The sequence below is a fragment of the Canis lupus genome, chromosome 6 (genome assembly GCF_048164855.1).
Source record: "Canis lupus baileyi chromosome 6, mCanLup2.hap1, whole genome shotgun sequence".
Lineage (NCBI taxonomy): Eukaryota > Metazoa > Chordata > Mammalia > Carnivora > Canidae > Canis > Canis lupus.
The window spans coordinates 74,329,447-74,346,160 of record NC_132843.1 but is presented as its reverse complement, the minus strand read 5'-3'; the positions used below and the strand labels follow the sequence as shown (position 1 = coordinate 74,346,160).

The 16,714-nt window shown below is 42.6% G+C and overlaps 1 long non-coding RNA gene across 1 annotated transcript in view; it reads left to right on the top strand.

Moving 5' to 3' along the window:
• Positions 1–16,714, top strand: part of LOC140635916 (uncharacterized) — a 55,853-nt gene that overhangs the window by 30,519 nt on the left and 8,620 nt on the right. Inside the window, exon 4 of the long non-coding RNA XR_012033258.1 lies at positions 12,923–13,097. This is a non-coding gene — a long non-coding RNA (uncharacterized lncRNA). The remainder of the gene's footprint in view (positions 1–12,922; positions 13,098–16,714) is intronic.

The following is a 16,714-nucleotide window of genomic DNA, read 5'->3' as shown; positions in this document are numbered from 1 at the left end:
ATCTTAAAAGGCAGTCTTCTGCTGGGAGGGTGCAAACCTTACATGGTAGGTCCTCCCTGGGACCCTCACTAATATGAGCAGACTTCTCTTTTGTGTTTGCCTGACCAGGGGAAATGCCAGGCCTAAGTGATGTGAGGAAGCCAAGACACTATGGCTGCTGTGCTGGATGCTTGCTGTTTCATAGATGTCTCCTATGTATGCAGTCTAATCAGATTCAGGGAGTGACCCAGAGCCTCTGTGGCCAATGGCATCTCCTATAAGGATCCCATTACAATTATATCTTTCTCCAGTGGTCTTTTATTTGTTTTCTAGAGATAAGTTAATGGTAATGATATTTTCAGAACCAGACTGAACAAAAATGGAGGTGCAGTATTCATTTTTTCAATGTGCTGACTATCTCATTTGGCTGCCTTCTCTCTTGCAGTGTCCTAGGGCACCCAGAGCTCTTTGGGTTTCCATTCCACTTCATCCCCAGTAGCTGTGTTGCCCCCTCATCCATTAGCTGCCTTATGTAAGGTTTTCCCTTATCCTATCGGAGCTGGTCTGTCCTGTGTCCTAGTCCCTTAGGGTCTACTTTCTGCTAATATGATGATACGTCACAATGTGTTTGCATTCGAACAAGACCAGCTCCCAAATAAAATGCTCCCTCAGCCTCCGCTCAGGACTCTTGCCTTGGTTAACATTCTGCGAAACGTGGCTGTGGAAAAGAGATATGCAAATGTAGTTGTTTGCAAATGTAAATCGAATAAACATACATATAAACATAAATATACATTGGGCAAACCATTGCTCTAGAAAAGAAAGGGGGGAAAAGAAATGTTTTCTTGTGAGGGGTGGGAGAGGAACTAGAACCCAGTGTCCAGAGGAAGATGTCTGAGGAGAGAACCTACATAAGAACAGGGATAAGAAACAGAAACTGAGAAATGGGATGTGAGGAGGCTTATTAGATAAACCAGGAAGGTCAGGGGTTATGGGCATGACATATATAAAGGGAAAAGCATGACTTGGGAACCAAAGAAAAATAGATATGACATTTTCAGTCTAAGACGTAGGAGCTGTGTGACCTTGGGCAAATTGCTTAATTTCTCTGAGACTCTGTGTTATCTTGAAGATAGAGATCTTGTATATTAGGAGGATACTAATAACCACCCAATGGGCTATTAGGCGATTGGATGAGATGACGCGTGAAACTGAAGAATGGCTGACACACAGAGGGGACTAAATAAATGTTGTTTTATTTCCTTTCCCTCCTCCCTGACCTTCCCCATTAAATTCAAAAGTCACAGTGACCTTCATTTCTTTTTGTTGTTAGTGGTGGGTGTTCTTTTTTTTTTTTTTTTTTAAGAGTTACAGAAATCTAGGTAGTAAAATGCTAAATGTGAAAACCAGAGAGAGACTGGTGGTTTTTTTTTTTTTTTAGGTTTTTGTTTTTGTTGTTGTTGTCGTTTTAAAGAGTTATAGAAATTAAGTTAAGAAAATGCTAGATTTGAGAACCAGAGAGCCTGGTCAATCTTTTTCCAGAACAGAACATTGAGGAAAAAATAACTTCCACTTGAATTTGGAGTGGTTTTTGGAAATTGCCATCAAGATGTTACCCCTTAAAGGAGTTTAGGTAGATTGGGCAGGAAGCAGAGTGGAGCTTAGGTCAGAAAGGAGCTAACTGACCAAGCTGGTCTCTGAAGCTAGGAAGAGTGAACTCCAGACATGAGGTGCATAAGGGTTGGAATCAGATTGTTTGTGTCCAGTCTCCTCTTGGCAACAAACTGCTGTATGGCCTCAAACGAATGGCCTAATCTAGGTCTCCGTTTGCTCATCTGTAAAATGAAGACAATTAAAGTCTCTATCTTGTAAGACTATTATGAAGGACACACGAGATAGTATGCCCAGTAATCATCGTACATTGGTGGGCACATTCCAAATGCTAAAACTATTAGCTATTTTTATTATTTACATTATTCTTGGGCATTGATGAATCATATGTAACTCTTTCTTGGCTGCATCATCAGGCCATAGAGCAATTCACCGATTTCAATTTGCAGGTTGAGTGCGGAACTTGTTGAAGAATCACCAAAGAGAGGAAGTTCTTGACATGAGGATCTGGAGTGGGAAAGGAAAGAAATCAGAATACACGGGTGGTAGAAAGGAGGATGAGTAATAAATTCCAGTTTGGACAGCCAATGCTTCTTTATCTATTTGTGCATTGACTAAACAAATGTGGCTGTGTACACATCATGTGTGAGGTGCTGGGAATGCAGCAAATAACCAAGAGAGTTATGATCCCGAGAGTGAAAGAAAGAGTAAAATTGTGATCAGGACCGTAAGGGGCAGGAAGATGATGTTAGAATAAAATATGAGGAAAAATCCTTCTGCAGAAGTGACATGAGAGCAGAGACCTGAAGGATGAATAGGAATTAGTTGAGTAAAATTTGGGGAAAGAGGACATCATATACCAAGGCCCTGAGGCTGGAAACACCTTGGTGTGTTGGAGGGCTGAATTAAGACCAACTTGCCTGGAGCAGAATGAAGGAGGGAGGACCATGTATGAAAATACCGCTGATGAGGCAGTCATGGGCTGGATCATATCAAGTCCTGGAGCCAAAGTTAAACAAGCCAATGAGAAGTGAAGAGGTAAAGAAGATGCCTTCTGTTTAGTTTTATTTACATGGCTAGATTTACTTCCATCAATCTTTTGAGTGTTGCCCTCAAAGGTTCAGCCAGCTAGGTCCTTGAAGGGAGGTGAGGATGGACGTCTTCACCGCTGGTTCTCTAGCACACACTGAGCCCTGGGCTCCACGGGTGATGTGGTCAACACATCAGCTGGTGGGAGATTCTCATCCTCAGGATTGGATATGAATGGTCCCCTAAGATGAGTCACAGTGTCCAGACATGGAACAGGGAGCAGAAGGAATTAGATCTGAGGATGTTTTCATATCTCTATTCAAAAAGATCTAAAACAATCCCAGAGAATATTTTAAATCCACACAGAAAATACATCAACAGAGTAGCCAGCAATTGTTAAAAAGCTTCCTCTGTATCCATAATTTGATTTGGAATGACCACCTCACGGTAAGTGGCATGCAATTATTCAGTAACAGATTTACGGAGCCATTAGCCATCAACTGTTTAACCACTTCTTTTGACAGATAGCAACAACAGTCCTAATTTACTGAATACCTACTATATCCCAGGCATGGTAATAACTGTTTTACATATATCCTTTTATTTAATCTTTATAGCTATCTTGCAAATTAATTATTATTAACTTATGGATGAAAAAACTAAGGACTAGAGTAAGTGAATAACTTAAGAAGAAATAGCTCATAAAGAGTAGAGCTGGGCTTGAACCCAGGTTGACCTGGTTCTCTGGGTATTTCTGCCATATTGCCTCCCAGAGGAAGACCAGCAGCCCAGGAGCTTGAGGCACTTACAGGAAATAGAGGTTTGAACCTAGGCCATATTAAAAAAAAATCAAAGAAATAGGTAAAATTAATTTTAATTGTATATTTTATTTGACCTAATATTTCTAAAATATCGTTTCAATGCTGAGTCAATACAAAAGTTGTCAACAAGATATTTTACATTCACTTTTTAAATTTATTTTTCGAGCCCAGTGTATACTCGGTGCACTTAGGATGTAACACAACGGCCTACTCACGTTACAGTTGCTTGGCACTTAGTAAGCCCTTTGGAAATTTTCTGTAGTTCCTACCCTTCAATCACAAAATACTGAGGATATCTACTTGGAAGTCTTTTAATGATCCACATTAAATCCAGGAAACTTAATGTATACAATTTAAAAGTGTATTTCCATTTTGCTTTGTTATGCATTAATACAGTCAGAAGGAGGCATATTTTCTTACCTATGTTCCATAGATCATAATTCAGAAGTGATTTTTCCTTTTCTGACTCAGGGGCACAGGAGACCCTAAAGCCACCTAGATGGCAGGGTGAATAGAGCCTGGAGAAAGAGAGAAACATGTTGCCTATTCACTGACATTAAGAGTTGATGGTACATTTACCAATGAGAACAGAAGCAGATGATAACCACTCAGTCCTCTGGGCACCAAAAGAAGAATTAATTGGTTGTATGGATCTTATTAGCAGAACAATTGGAAAGGAGCAGCTAATTTCTTTAGGAGGGAGAGCTGGTTCCAAGTAGAAAACAGAATGAATAGGGAAATGTCATTTTTATTAGATGATTTGCTTTTTTTTTTCTTTAGAAATTATAGCAGAAAACCAGGGAGTTGGCTGAGATTGGACACTGAGCTTGAAAGTGATACTTTGGTCTCTTAACCCAAACTTGCTTACTGGTTCTCCTTCATTCCCTTGTTCCTCCACTTCATTTGTGAGCTGATTTCATGATGGAGCAGAAATGCCAATCAATCGTTTGGCCATCAGTAGGAGAGCATCCCCAATCTACATTAGCCTGCTGGGCGGACTTCCAGAGCATCATCTACTACACATGAATTATTACCGAAACATTACTGCTGTCAGCACATTCTGCTCTATACAACTTCCTATTATTATTTTTTTGGCGGACAACACTGAAATTTTAAACAGTTCAATCTTGCTTAAGTAATGTGAATTTGGTGGCTCTGGAAACAACTTTTTGCCTCCTTAGTGACGATCCGCCCACGGCAGCAGTTGGGCCGAGACACAGGTAGAGAGTGGGTCTGGCGCAGATGGAGACCTGCAGACAGCTTTGATTTGTTTTCCTCTTTCTGAGTTCATCCACTTCCCAGCATCACTTCTCTTTCCCTTTATTGTCAATGGCAAAAATGGGGCTTTTGAGCTCCTGATGTTTGGGTAACAGAGTAGAAGCAGATGGTGATAAATCAGCTTGACACCAGCAGGGTCATGGAGCGTTGCTTAGGTCTTCTCTCACCGAAGGACTTATGTGCTGAGCTACGCGGAGTATCACTGGGCTGTCTCTGTGATTCATTTGGACTCTATGCTATGATGGGGATAGTAGATCGAGCTTGGAAACTCCTGAATAGAATTAGACAGTTTTTATCTCTTTTAAAAGTCTGTCATTAAATGGGTCATTTATCATTCTGGAATGCGGTGTGTGTGTGTGTGTGTGTGTGTGTGTGTGTGTGTAGAGTTTGGGGAGCATAGGGTTGGAGCCGAAATTCAGACACTGATACCTGGCAGGAGAAGGCTGTCAGGTCAGGTGGGTCAGCCAAAGTCAGGTTATACCTGGCAAAACACAGCAGCAAGTGAGCAGACGGCCAGATCCAATCATATGAAAAAAGATGCAAAAGGTACAGGAAAGAGAAAAATTTTAAATCTCGGGCAAAATGTTAAAAACCCGTGGATATGCTAAAGCTCAGAGATGGAAACTTAGGAAGGAAAAGCAGGGTTGTGTGTGTGTGATGTCAGTAATAAGGACTCTGGTTGCTGAGGCAATCTTTGGCCTTGATACCTGCCCTCATCCCCTCTCTGTGTGGGCGGGAACAGGGCAGGCTGGTCTAGGCCTGGCAGGAGGAGGTGGTAAGAATCCCTGCCTGGGGCCCCCTGGGGAGGCAGGCCGAAAGAGAGCTGATTCTTGCTACTGGTGTTTGCATCCTCCTGCTCCCACCCAGAAGGTTGAGGGCTTTCACCCAAGACAACTAACTCCAGGAACTGTGGCCTTTCCTCTCGATTTCTCTTTGGAACCCCACATACTTAGTAAGTTTAATCATGATGATGCTTAGACAAATATTTGGATGATAGACTTCTTCTCTGTAGGGTCCCGTGATTTTGCAGGACACATTTTACCTACAAGTCAGCCCCTGTTTCCATTGCTCTCTCCCTCAGGTAAAAAGGTTCATCTAGTGAAGACTCTCACTCTCCAGCTCCTGAGCCTGTTTCAGGAAGATGGGCAGGACCTGTGGAAATAGTCATTGCTTTACAGTGAGTTGATGGTAGAGAGAATCCATCTAATTGAGACCTTGGATCAAGAGGTGCAGCTATGCAAAAAAAAAAAAAAAAAAAGAGGTTCAGCTATTCAGAGTCCTAGTCTCCCATGGGCTCTCTCTCCTAAATGGATCTTGGATCCTAGGACCTTAGGAGTACCTGGGGATTGAAGTCGGCCTTCAAGTTCTGGAGCTTCTCAGGCTCTTCCCAAGTAGATTTGTCCCACAGGGGAGGCCTCTAGAGTCCCTGAGGCTTGCCTGAATCCTGAATCCAGCCCCATTCCCATGGGTCACCTCCAGGGCTGTTATCAGGGAAAAAAGTCTTTTTGAACTTGAAGGGAACTTTTCCTCTGGCAGTTTTCATCGGGAATGTGGGGGAAGGGGCATGGAAGTGGAGTCTATTCTCTAGATCAGCACCTACTCTAACCCTCAAGTCCAAGGCAGACCATTGCAGCTTATCATCACCTTTGATAATCGTTCTGATTTAGACGATGAGTATTTATGTTTTCAATGCAAAAGCATAATAACATTCTTTGCCAGCTCATCTGGTTATTGCCTTGGTAATCCTAGAGTCTTTGTGTAGTGCCCTGGAAAATGAGGCTGGAGGCAAAATTTATGGCAAATGCTTTATTGTGTGTAAGTGGAAGAGGCAATCTGAGTGAAGCAAGATGGAGGTAAAAAGGAACCAAGGCAGGGCAGGAAAAAAATCAAATGCAAGGCAGTGCATGGTGAAGCAGGCCATAGTTTCACCAGAAAACACAGCTGCATGTCCCAACCAAGATCCTGGAATTAAGAGTATATTTGCTTAAGATAACTTTCACTTTTGGAACACCTGAGTGGCTCAGTGGTTGAACATCTGCCTTCGACTCAGGGCGTGATCCCAGGGTCCTGGGATCGAGTCCTGCATCGGGCTCCCTGCTCATTGGGGAGCCTGCTTTTCCCTCTGCCTGTGTCTCTGCTTCTCTCTGTGTGTCTCATGAATAAAATCTTGAAAAAAAAGATAATTTTAAGATAATTTTCCACTTTTGAATGCTCACCAAAAACAAAACAAAACAAAACAGTCCTTTATGTGTATTACCTCATTTGCTCTCCATGGAAATGGGATTCACAGCCCTGTTTCATAGCAGAGGAAACAGATGTAGAGATGCTTGAAGGTAGTTGACATTTTTGAACCCAAGGATTTTGACTTTAGGGCTTATATACTCAACTACTCCATCATACTGACTTTCAGTGCAATGAAGTGTTTTTGTGCATTAAATATTCGTTGGGTATTTATCAAAAACAGCAGCAGCTATGGCAAAGGGATTCCTAACAACCTACCGGAGGTTTATTTAGAGATTTTTCAAAATTAACATGCTTAGGAATTAAATTCTACCAGGAAGGTAGGCCTACCTAGGTTTTGGCTTAGGCATGTGTAGGTTAGAAATGTCCCATGAGTGCGTGAGGATGGAGAACCATGTTTAGATCTCTCCACCTAGATCTAAGGAAGTAAAGGTAAAATAGATATCCCAATCTACTTTGTAATGGGCTAGAGAAGGTTACTCCTAGCCTTTTGGGGTAAATTTTACACCCTTTTTCTTAATCTTCTGTTTGGCAGCAGCCTTTTGGTACTGCTGATACTGTGTGTGTGTGTGCATGTGTGTGTGTGTGTGTGTGTGTGTGTGCATTTCTTTCTGGCCTCCCTCTGTTTTGCTTACTACAGTTCTCTTTGGATAAATAGATATTCCCTGGAATGTCTCAGGGAACATAAATTGAGTATGTTGGATTTGACATAATATCACAAATATTTCTGTTCATATTGGAGTTCATTATTCTCCTTAAAAATCTACATGGCTCTTAACACACAAGCCCCTCAAACTTTACTTGAGAAGTTATTTGACAATGTTTCTAATATTTAATAAATGTTATCTAGACCCAGTGCTGTTCTCTAGTAACATATTACAAAGAATGTCTTAAATGGCATTAGTAATACATTCTTGACAGATGACTCTGTAACAAGCTGTTCCTAAAGCAGATTCATTATAACATAGAAATAATGTTCAAACAGCAGATTTTATTCTCATCAAATGCACATACCAGAAGGAAAAACAGTTAATGATTGTGGACGCTGACGTGTGTGTGTGTGTGTGTGTGTGTGTGTTTGTGTGGATGCTTGTGTCCAGAAGACATATAAACATTTCATAGCTATTGAAAGCCTCCAAAAGAGGTGGGGAGAGGAATCAGATCCTTGTAGGTAAATCCAGCCACCTATCTGGTCATCCTTGGCAGCTAACCTCTTAAATCACTAAAACTTTGAACTAGAATAGATCCCATCATTGTACGGATGAGAAAACTAAGACTTACCTTTATCCTCCATCTTCTAACAGCTAGCCGGGCCTTGATGGTAAATCCTTAAGGTGTTCAGGAGAATTCTTTGAGGCTCAGGCTCCGCTTCTCGGTCTGGCTCAGTAATCTGTTTTAAAAATGCAGACAATTCCTTGGACCCTGAATTTAATGTGCAGGAATACACTTTTGGGCCGTCTTGACACTATCATATGAAGAAATGGATTAATAGGAAAATACTGTCCTCAGTTTTACAAAGGGGAAAATGTGAATTATAAAAACTATAGGCAAGTGATCTATTGCTCACTGTTGGAAGAATGCTAGAGCATATTATTAAGTGGATGGTCTGTGATCACAGAAGAAATAAAGAGGTGGTCACCAGAAACATCCACGATTTCCTAGAAGTAAGTCATGCCAAATAACCTTAGTTCCTTGTTTGACATCTTTATTAGACTCTCAGACAGGGATGGTAATGGTAGGATAGGTAGTGTAGACACACAGAATAAGAATAGACTAAGAAAAAAAAAAGAATAGACTAAGGCTGGAGACAGAGTTCCCTGTGACCTAGAAAATCCAGGCTGTGCGTGGATTTGCAGCTGATAGAGCAACACCATTCAAGAGAGAGTTGATCTCTAGAACGATAGCCATAGGGAGGGAGGTCTCCAGGCAGCAACTTAAAGGGCTTCGTCTACCCCTGTCATGTTCTAAGTATTTATCAATGACTTGAATGAAATATTGAGCATGTGCTTATCGAATTTGTGATGACATGAAGCAGAGGTCAACTGATATGACAAATGATATAAACAAATTTCAAAAGATCTTGGTATCTGGAAAGATGGGTTGAAACGAACAAGATAAATTTGACAAAGATAAAAGTGGATTCTGGGTTTTAGGTCTGAAAGAAAGCTTAATTTCACAAACAGAGAATGAGGACGGATGGGTTTGAGTGTAGTGCACCAAAGAAATATCTGGGAGGGGTTTGGCTGATGATAGACTTTACCAGGCTTTGTATATATGATGGATGTTTATATAAATATGCAATATATAAAATATATATAGTCACACATATATAAGCTTTAAGTACCACGTCATTTATTTATATATGAATAATGAGAGGGTTCTACCTACAGAGCAAATTATCCTCATCTCTCCTAGCCAGAGGTCCCTTAGAGCACTGTGGTCAGTTCTGGACTCTCTGTTTGGGAAGAACACTAACAAAGAGAAGAATGGAAACCAAAACACTCTGAACAGTGTCTGGACGTCTTGTCTACAGAAGATTGATTGAGAAAGTTGGTGATGCATTTAGGAAGGGAACACTTGGGGAAATAATAACAACCGGGTTTAGACATGTGAGTCTCATGGAAAAGATGGATTGGATTATTCTGCAGTGTTCCAGAAGGCAGCGCTGGGGCCTATGACTGGAGATGAGGAATTGGAGAGTGCCTCAATGTAAAAAAGATTGTAAAAAAGTGGTATCTATATGCAGGGGAGGCCGACTCCTGAGTTAACCAAATCTCATTGACAGGCTTAAAAACAGAAGCTAGGTGACCCCCTAAGGATCAGGATGCTTGAGAAGATTCTAGCACAGAATGGGTGGGTGGGCAAGGGAATCTTCATGATGATTTCCAACTCCAGGATTACAATCTGGTCTCCAGGCCATGTACCCTTTACTAATTCCTAAGTGGGGCAGGGCACTAATTATGGGGGTCCCTGGTCACATTGCCTCCCCTTCTCCTTCCTGTCACTCTGTGGGAGCAGACTGAGAAAAGGAGAACAGGCTTAGGGAAGATTGGGTTTGTCAGAAACATCTCTTTCTTCTAGGATCTTGGCTCCGAGACCTATAGAAGGCAGCAGTGGCTCCAAGCAGCCCAGATGCCAGAGAAGATTCCTATACTTCAAATGAAAAGGAGGATGGCCAGTCCTTTGAAGTACATGTATCAAAGCTTTAATAAGAACTAATAAAACTGTTATGTGGAGTTCATATCTCCTGAGAACATCAAGTCAAAGACTACCCGAGGATAGAAACTGTTATATAACTATTCTTACGATTTTCATTTTTTCCAAAATTAATCTTTAATTAAAAGATCACAGTAACTATTTGGTTATTAATTGTAGAAAGTTCATTAAATTTTAATTGATCTGTTCAAAAATGTTTTTTGTTTGTTTTTATAGCAATGAAGGCATTGCAGAGTGGCTAAAACTCGCACACAGGATAAGGCCACCTGAATGAAACACCTGGACATGGACAGGTGGATGCGTGCCCTGGGCTCCTGGGAGTCCTTGCTGTCCCAAAGCTTCTGACAGTGGCAATAGTGAATTCTTTCATCTGAGAAGGGTTAACATTTCCAGAATGACTGTACACAGATAGGGACAGGCCAGTTCTAGGAGGCCCCAGATGTCCTGACCACTTGTCTTTGGAGCAAAAGAGTGAAGGTTAAAGGGTATGACAGGTAGTCTGTACACCCAGCACCAGCGACAGGGAAATAATCTGGTACCAGGCACTCAGTCAGCCAAGAGAGATTTTGTGCAAGGAGAGGAAGCCTAGGAAAACCAATGGGGTTTTGTGCCAAGTACCAGGCTAGGAAGTGGATATGATTATCCTCAATTCCCAGCTGAGGAATTTAAACACAAATATTACATCCAATGGTTGCTCAAGGTCACACACATTTTAAACAGCAGTGCTGGGATTTGAACTCCAGCCAGGTTCTCCTGCCCGATGGGTTCTTATGACACTACGTAGCCTCCAGGGGTATATATTCTCAGTCCACGAAGGGGCAGCCAATGGGACCGTTTCCAGGTTGGGGCATATTCACTCACCTGTGAAGATGTCTCAAACACCAAGCAGCCATCTGCCATCACTGGTTCCCCGAGGAGAGAAGGCGTGGTGTGTGCAGCCAGGCAAAGAGGGGTTAAAGCTAGAGAGGAGGAGGGGAGTAAGCTCTCACAGGGACAGTGGGGTGCACTCACAGCCGAGCGGAGCCACGGAGAGGCCTCAGGCAGGGCGCAGAGCGACGGAGCAAATGGCAAGGGTGGACCAGGATCTCAAAGCCGTCTGGAGAGATGGAGACGGAGAGCACGGCTGCCTGGTCTGAACCACTCGACCAAACCTTCAGACACACAGACACCCCCTTTGCCCTGATGAGCCAGATTTCCTTGCCAGCAACTTTCCCGGGTCAAGGAAGTGGGAGGAAGAAAAGGGGAAGCTATGAGCATCGAGCTGTGTGAGATGGTTGTTAGAAAGCAAGCCAGGGCACGATGGATCCTGCTCTTTCCTAAAAAGCAAGAAGCCGCTCTTGGTTCTATCTTTGTTTTTGTTTTTTTAATATTTTTTAAAGATTTATTTATTTATTTATTTATTTATTTATTTATTTATTTATGAGAGACACAGAGAGAGAGAGAGGCAGAGACGCAGGCAGAGGGAGAAGCAGGCTCCATGCAGGGAGCCCGATGTAGGACTCGATCCCGGGTCTCCAGGATCACACCCTGGGCTGAAGGCAGTGCTAAACCACTGAGCCACCGGGGCTGCCCTTGGTTCTATCTTTGATTCATGGAGAAAAATCTGAGCTTATGTCACTTGGCTGTTTTCTGTGCCTAAGGATGAAAACCTGCTACATCCTTGGGAGAAAGCAGGAGTGCAGGCTCTGTTCTTGCACAGCAGTCGGGGGCCCCTCCCTAAGCAGCGCAGCAGGAGAAAATCCCAGGGAAGGTGATTCCCCATTAATCCATCGCCTCGCCCTTGGCCAGGATTGGAGCTACGACCCCAGGCAGAGGCACATCTGGGGCTGGACGGGGGGCCTGGGATCCTGCATTTTCACCACTCTCTCAGGTGCTGCTGCTGTTTCTGAACCACATTTCGAATAGCAGGTGGTCAGTCTGCAGAAAAGGAGCTCGCATCTGAAGCTCTCACGTATCCACTATCCACAGTCAGGAGAGTACGTCTGTCTATCGGACGGAAAGGTGCAATGGGCAGCTTGCACTTTTGCTTCTGCTCACAGCGAAGGTGCAAAACAGCTGGCGAACACTCTCTTTATGTCAATGCTTTGAATCTTTCAAATTTCCTAAGTGCTAAGGGTCATCTGGGAAAGAGTGAACCATACAATTCTTCAGAGTCTGGAAAACTGGTTGATTCCTGAGCGTTCCTTGCAAGCTTGGCCCCATGCCGCTCTAAATGACTGATTGCAAGGACCAAGGCAAAACCCCCTGGTTTTCAGGACCAACACGGGTGGAAATAATGATGAAAGGTAAGAGTCTGGAAAAAGTTTCCAAGTTGGGTCAGTTTTTTGGCAACATCTGCTCCTTCTGTGTGTTCCATAGCCTCTCCCATGCTGCTGCCGGGGGAGCAAGGCACATCTGTTTCCTGGGCTATTCTTTGTGCTCAGCTGTCTGTTGTCAGACATCGACTCTTCTTGAGTAGATGCCATGGTCCAAGTGCATAGTGTGTGCTACTGTGTGAAGAGTCCCAGAGGGCTCCAGTGCTGTCAGGTGGGCTGTGACTTAAGGACCCATCTGCCTGGGGGAACTACTTCTGAGCTCATTTGGAGCAGAGGCTGAACCAGACTGTACTGTGAGTACAGTCCCTCCTTTGCAAGCTTCTTGGAAAGATGGCAGCCTTCCCTCTCTTGGTTCTGCTTGTCACCCCCACAATCCCAGGTCATGGAAATTTTCCTTTGTAGCTCCCTAAAACTATGTATTTTCCCTCACAGATCTCAGTGGGACCCCTCTCAGCATCTGGCTTATGTTATCTGTAAGTGTGACAGATTTCGCCAAGAAGAAATTCCTGTCTGCTCTCCTGGCACAGAAAGGTGTCTTGGATGATGATCCTTCAACATGGACGGGCCATGAGAAAGCTGACAGCCTGCAGTGCTAAGAATGCTTCAGGTAGTTACCACCCAATGGACCTCTTCCTCTCTCGGGGCTCCTCCAGCTTTCTTTGACATTTATTATGAGATAGGGAGCCACTCTGCCCTCATCCTTAACATCCTTGAATATCTAAACTCCAATCTTCGGAAAGAGCTGGAAGGAGGAACTTGTGACTCAGTATAGAAAGTGCTAGAGGCTAGGGTTCTAGACCAGACTCGGCCAAGTTGTGAGGCCTTCAGTGAGCAGATTGCTTGACTCTTTATGACTCTGTAGCATTTCTTTAAATTTGAGCCTATTGGACTTGCTCGTTCATTTATTCATTCACTTAATATATACTAATTTAACATGTATTTTACATCCGGGTGCTATAAAAGGCTCTATAGCAAATACAAAGGGAAGAAAAAAAAACCCCACAATGTTTTGAAGCATCCACTAATATATGCCTTTCCACTCAAAATATGCCAAATACCAGCAGCATCGACTTCATTTAGAAGCCTGCTAGAAATGTAAACTCTTGAGTCCTCCCCCTCTGATTCTGATATGAATAAGAAACTGCATTTTAACAAGATCCCCTAGGTGATTTGTGCACTGGTTAAAGTTAGAGAAGTACTGACTACACAGATAATGCCGCATTCTCTGCATTAGCACACATCATTTCATGATACACAATCCTCTCTTTAAGGAGCTCATAATCAAGGATGAGAGAAAGAGATCCTGACAAATCCCTACTCTACAATGTGGTGAATGTCTTTATAGAGATGGGAATAGAATACTACGGAAATTCAAAGGAATGAACGATTGATTATGCCATTCATTCATTTATTCTAACAATACTTAAACACTTGCTACACGCCTTATACTCTTCTGCCAGCTGGGAAGTGCAAATAATACCAGAAGCAAGAATAGCTTCTTCCTTTTAAGAAAAGAGCAGGATCTGTTGTGTCTCACCTTTGTTTCTCACAACCACCTCATTCAGCTTTCTATCTTCAAGGAGCTTACCTTCTGGTGGTGAGAAACATGTAATGAGCAACTTAAAAATATATTATATATGTATATATATGTATATTATATTTGTATATATGCATATATATGTATGTGTATATATATGTGCGCATGTGTGTATGTGAGTCCGGATTGTGATGAGTGTTGTGAAGGGACATTAAAAAGAAGCATAAAAAGGATGATATGATAGTGACTGGTGATGGGAGAGTGGGAGCTACTTGTGGGTTGGTCTAAACAGGCCTCTCTGAGGAGCTGAAGTTCAAATGATGAGGAACCAATTATGGGAAGATCTGATCTGTGGGAGTTGAGATAAGAAGGCTATATAGGGAGGGAGGACAGCAAATGGGAGGCTCCATGGAATGGACAGATATGACTTCTTTTTGGTGCAGCAGGAGCTCAGGAGAGCTTGACAAGAGGCGAAGGCATAGCACTACTGGGAGCCAGCTCATGTAGGGCCATATGGGCCATGGTAAGTGTTAGACTGAATTTTACTCTGAGTGCAATTACAGTAGTATGCATGGATCTATACTCCAAACACTTCCTTTGGGTTGTTGTATGGAGACTAGACTGTAGAAGGTAAGAGTATAAACAGGGAGAGCAGGTAGGAAGTTCTTGAAGTATTGCGAGTGGTGATAATGGTGACTTGGACTAAGATGATGGAATAAGGTGGGTGGTTTTGGGAGTAGCACGGAAAGTATCTGGAAAAGATCTTTTAGAGGAGGTTATGGGGTGATGAGATGGACTTTAAAGAATAAATTGAGATTTACTAGACATTTAAAATTCTAGATTTAGAAGACCAAAAGTATGGAGGATTGCATTTAGGAAGCATACGGTTCACTTGTAGTATTCTTCTGACCCAGCCAAAGGAAAAAATAATACCCAGAAGCACATATTTCTCATGGATGTGCAAATCTTCCCTTTCACAATGGTAGCCCTCAAACATGTAGTAATTTTCCTGGTTTCTGAGCAGGTGTCCCCAGATCCCTCTACCCAATTCCATAATATGAAGGTCTAGCTAATCACTTGGGAGAGAAAAAAAATCTCCTCTCTCTTCTAGTAGACCAGGCATTGGTCCTGGATATGCTCATGTACACATTCTTTGGAAGACGCAATTTTGGTCTCCTGAGCAATATGCTTTTAGCCCCAAACTCCAGAGCTGTCCCAGAAACCACTCCATCCAAGCAGGAAAATAAATGTGAATATCACTAACTCAGCAGCCTGGCAGCTGCAGACGATCCCATTATGTCAATCACCATCAGCAGTTCACTGTAACTGGCGGGCTGTCATCCTCTTGGAGATTAATTGCTGGGAAACTGTTGTATGTATTAATAGATCATTTATTCAGATTGATCTCTCACCCATTGATCTTTAGTCTCTGCACATGACCAGGTTTCTTGTGATCTGACTTCTGGGGCCAAACTTTACTCTTAAAGACTCTCCTGGGATTTGTTAGAAAGCACAGGAGCCCCATGCAGGCTCCAGGACCACTAACGACAGCTGCAGTCAGTCTTCTTCCATCTCTAGAGAGCCAAGGTATGCTGCTGCTTCCTACACTCCATAATTTTATTTTTAATACCTTAAGTTCCAAATCTGCACTCAAAGCACTACTGTTAGGCTGTGATCTGAATCCTCCCCTGAATAGCTTTAGTACTGTATCCCTTAGAAATTTGAGCTACTTTCTCATTTTTTGACTAACCTGTCATCATTGGACCAGATACAGTACCTGAACTCACCCTAATCCTTCAACTGGCCAACTCTTACCCATCTGTTATGGGCTGCATGGTGTCCCCTTGACCAAATTCATATGTTGAAGCCCTAACACCCAGAACCTCAGAATGTAGCTGTATTTGGAGTTAGGGTCTTTACAAGATAATTCTGGTAAAATGAGGTCATACAGATGGGCCCTAATCCAATATGACTGATGTCCTTATAAGAAGAGTAGATCAAGTCATAAACATACGTACACATGCAAGAAAGACCATATGAGGATACAGCAAGGAGACAGCCATCTGCAAGTCCAGGAGAGAGGCCTCAGAATTAAACCAACCCTACTGATACCTTGATCTGGGACTTCCAGTTTCAGACGGTGAAGAATAAATCTCTGGTTAAACTACCCAGTGAGTAGTACTTTATCATGGTAGCCGTAGCTGATGAATATGGCATCTTTCAAGTCTCACCATGAATAGCACTTTTTCTGACAGGATTTCCCTAGCTCCTGGATTAGCTATAGGTCATCCCACTCTCTGCTCCCATTTCTCCATCTTTTCACTGCCATAACATTCATTATCCTACATTATAGTGTTTATTTAATTTTCATTTCTAAAAATCTGTCAGCTCCAAAGGCCAGGGACAAGTTAATCTTGTTCAATGTTGTATTAAATATGAGAATCCTAATTATTATAACAAATAAACCTCCAAGTCTCAGTGACTTAGCACAAAAATCTATTTTTTATTAATATCACAGTCTAACATGGGTCCAGGGCTCAAGGGCCTGTTTCCATCTGGGGCTACATCTTCCTCCTGGGTCCCTGAAGAGCTTCCAATTTAGCTGGTGGCTGTGGAGTGAGAAAGTCATCATTTGTGGGACATTTCTAAGAGTCAGACCTGAAAGTGGAGCCTCTCACTTCTGCTCA